At 43.7% G+C, this 4,004-nt stretch overlaps 1 pseudogene; it reads right to left on the reverse strand.

Annotated features, from left to right (window-relative positions):
* Nucleotides 1-465: 465 nt before the first annotated feature.
* LOC107116304 lies at nt 466-1,608 on the reverse strand (annotated as a pseudogene).
* Between the last annotated feature and the right edge of the window lie 2,396 nt (nt 1,609-4,004).

Raw genomic sequence — 4,004 nt, forward strand, 5'->3', positions numbered from 1 at the left:
AGCACTGTTTTAAATGTTTTAATTGTTTTATCATAATCATGTGCCGATTTTATGTAAGCCACCCTGAGCCGGATCACGAAACCGCGGGGAAAATGTGGCAAAGCTGCGGGTAAAAAAGCGTGGAAAATCGGGCAAAGCTGCGGGTAAAAAAGCTTCTGTGCGGCTTTGAGTGGGAAATTGACCAATAGAAGCAGGGTAATGGGAGGCGTGACCGTGGCGCAGCTCTTGTGTGAAATCGGTCTGAGAGACAGTAGAGACAGCATCATCATAAGAAAGAAGGCAATTCACTTCGATTTATCACATTTCTCTCTTTAAAAAATTCATATGTTATACTATCACAGTGATCTGACAGCAGCCACCAAAAAGGTCCATTGAAGAAGCCTTGCTGAGTATTTTTATGTCTTGAGGAATTCAGAGGTGGGAGACAGTGGCGCTATGGCATTTGTCAGTGGTGAACCATCTGTTTCACTGTGGAAATACAGTGACCACGTCATACACTTTGGGTGGCATGACCCATTCACTGGTGTGCTTCTCACAGTAGATGCGGTCCTCCACAAAGAAGTGCCCTTTTTGCTTGAGGTTGGTTCCACAGTTGCTGCATATGTCCCAGAGCTTTACAAACACGCCTATGATTCCAGAGCCTCACTTATCACAAATGGGCAGCTTCTGGGCATTTCCAATGGTAGTTGGGGCTTTGGGGCTTCTAAATCCAGAAGGCTTGCCAGGATCTCCTTTTTCTCCAGTTTCTAAAATTTCTTTTAAAACCAGGACTGAGGTGGATTGGTGAGGCAGCTCATTAGATTCTTGATTGTTTCGTGTAGTGGTTAAGTGCGCGGACTCTAATCTGGGAGAACCGGGTTTGATTCCCCACTCCTCCACTTGCACCTGCTGATGTGACCTTGGGTCAGTCACAAGCTCTGACACAGCTGTCCTTGAAAAAGAGCAGTTTGTGTCAGAGTTCTCTCAGCCCCACCCACCTCACAGGGTGTTTGTTGTGGGGAGGGGAAGGGAAAGGAGTTTGTAAGCTGCTCTGAGACTCCAAATGAAGGGCGGGGTATAAATCCAATCTCTTCTGCTTCTTCTTCTTCTTCTCCTGCAGCATTTTGTAAATGTCCTTGTCGATTACTAAATTACTAGAAAGCTGGTGAAGTTGGTCCAGATTTTTGGCAGGTTCCTGGGCACTCAAGGATGACTTTGACTCCACAGCATCATTGAAGCTTTGTATGTTTTTGGAGGAGTATAGACCTGCTGGGCTGTTGTACTGAGATGTGATGTGCGCTTCCTATGTGCCTTATTTCCTGTTGCTGCCGGGAAGCCAAGTTCATCTGGTATGGATTGGTTTTCCCTTCTCCAGTAACCAAGGGAGACCAGATTTTTTATTCAGTTCTTCCCATGGTTTTGTGCTTCCAGGTGAGTCATGCCCTCTGTGTTCTCCCCATCAAATGACATGATGACATCTCCGATGCACAGATTGGCTGTTGCAGCTTTGCTACCCAGGGTCACATGTGAGACAGTGAGTGGCTGCTTGAAGTCCTTGCCACCCACCAGGCAGAAGCCCCACAGCCCCAGGCCCCGCAGGGCGATGTGCTCTTGCACCCCACCACTCATGCCACCGCCACTGCTGCTCCACCTGGCCCGCTCACCATGCCTTGCCTCACCCGGGCTCCTGTCCCAAAACAATTATTTCTAATTAAAGTTCTTGTTTTGTTTACCTCTGCTCACCTTCATGATTCTCATTAATGGACAAATTATTATAGCTTAAAGGCCAAGGGGGGAACATAAGAACATAAGATAAGCCAATGTTGGATCAGGTCAACGGCCCATCCAGTCCAACACTCTGTCACAGAGTGGCCAAAAATACTAGGTGATATCAGGAGGTCCAGCAGTGGGGCCAGAACACTAGGAGCCCTCACACTATTGACCTCCCCCCCCAAGCACCAAAAACACAGAGCATCACTTTCCCCGGAGTCCCTACCTATACCTTGTGGCTAATAGCCACCGATGGACCTCTGCTCCATATGCTTATCTAATTCCCCCTTGAAGCTGTCCATGCTTGTAGCCGCCGCCACCTCCTGTGGCAGTGAATTCCATGTGTTAATCACTCTTTGGGTGAAGAAGTACTTCCTTTTATCCGTTCTAACCCGACTGCTCACTTCTCATCTTCCACAGTGAAGACAGAGGCAAAAAATGCATTCAGCTTCTCAGCCATTTCCCTATCATCCTTCACTACTCCTTTTACCCCGTGGTCATCCAGGGGCCCCACTGCCTCCCTGGCTGGTTTCCTGATTCTAATGTATTTGAAGAAAGTTTTATTGTTGGCCTTTACGTTTTTCGCTATATGCTCCTCATATTCCTTTTTTGCCTGCCTGATCACAGACCTGCATTTTATTTGCCACAGCCTGTGTTCCCTTTTATCAGCCTCACTGAGACTAGCTTTCCACCACTTAAAGGAATCCTTTTTACCTTTTACATCTTCCATTACTTTGTTTGTTAACCATGCAAGCTTTTTTCTATACCTGTTTGTGCCTTTCCTAACCTGCGGTATATATTTTTTCTGAGCTTCTAGGACTCTAGTTTTAAATAGTTTCCAAGTTTCCCCAATGGCTTTGACCCTTTCTACTTTTTCTTTCAGTTTCTTCCTCAAATGTCCCCTCATATCAGAGAAGTTACCCCTTTTTAAGTTAAAAGTGGTTGTGTCAGTCTTTTTGGCCAATTCCCTATTTATACAAATGTTGAACTCAATAACATTATGGTCATTGTTCCCAAGTGGTGCAATCACTTTTACATCTCTCACCAGGTCTTGGGCATTACTTAGTTAAGAGTGACTCCACAGTGCACCTGAGGAAGGTGGGAGTGTACCTCCAAACAGTAGTGTGCTTTATCTCACAGGGACCTAGTCTTCAGAGAATTACAAAGCACTTTTAGGCCAGTTCCTAAATAATTCTCTGGGTGCTCAGTTATCTGAGTTTGTTCTGTAATGAGAGAGTGTGGCATAGGAGTTAGTCTTCAAATATCAACAAAACTACCATAAAGAGGGCTTTTAAAAGTAAATGCGGGATATCTGTACCAATGTACCCTCTAAGCTGAGTTAGTGTGAGCTAGCTCACAGTTTTTTAGCTTCCGGCTAATGCATTTTTGTCTTCGCTCAGGAAGGATAGTGCCAGAGCAAACTAATTGATGCAGTAGCCAAACTGCTCACTCACAACTTTAATGGAAGTAGCTCACAAAGCAGAAGTTTTGCTCACAAGACTCCACACCTTAGAGGTGTTTCTCACACATCCCAAAATACACAGCCACCCTATTTTAGCACTTCATTGATAAAATGATCATCCCTTCCATAAATAATCATCATCACAAGAGTACAATGATATTGAAAGGTTAATTTCTTATGTGTTGGAGATAGGATTTTGCCAAAGGTTCCTGGGATGAGAACATCTGTCACTTGGGTTTGAGTTCTGAAAAACTGTAAATGAAATTTCATTTATTTACTTAGTTGGAAGATTTTTATGCTACCTCTCAACCATCCTGCAGCAGGCAGTGACTTAAACAATGTAGCAAAGGCAATGAGGCTTTAAGCACTTGAAATGTTAGTAAAATTGTTTTTCTGCTGCATGAGATAATCTTTGAGGATCTGCTGGATTAGACATTCTTCCCATCCTCCATGTACACAATTCAATATTGCTAAGAAGATTGTAACACAACACATGTCTTACAATTGTGCCATTTCGCATTCTCCTCTGTAGATTATTCCCATACTTTTTCATGTCTATGCATCTAGCTCCTTTGTTTGAATGATTTGTAATATTAATAAAATTTAGATTTTTATCACAATCCAAACATCAGACACACTGATACTTTTCAGGAAAAATCAAAATGCAATATGAAGATCTCAGAGAAGAATATCATTTAGCACTTTCTATCACAGAAGCCTAGCAATTAGCTAGTGTCAATGATCACCTATGTATAGGGATGCCAGTATGCAGGTTGGAGCAAGAGATCCCCCA

This window comes from Gekko japonicus, unplaced genomic scaffold (genome assembly GCF_001447785.1).
Source record: "Gekko japonicus isolate JY-2015 unplaced genomic scaffold, Gekko_japonicus_V1.1 scaffold2606, whole genome shotgun sequence".
Taxonomy (NCBI): Eukaryota; Metazoa; Chordata; class Lepidosauria; order Squamata; family Gekkonidae; genus Gekko; species Gekko japonicus.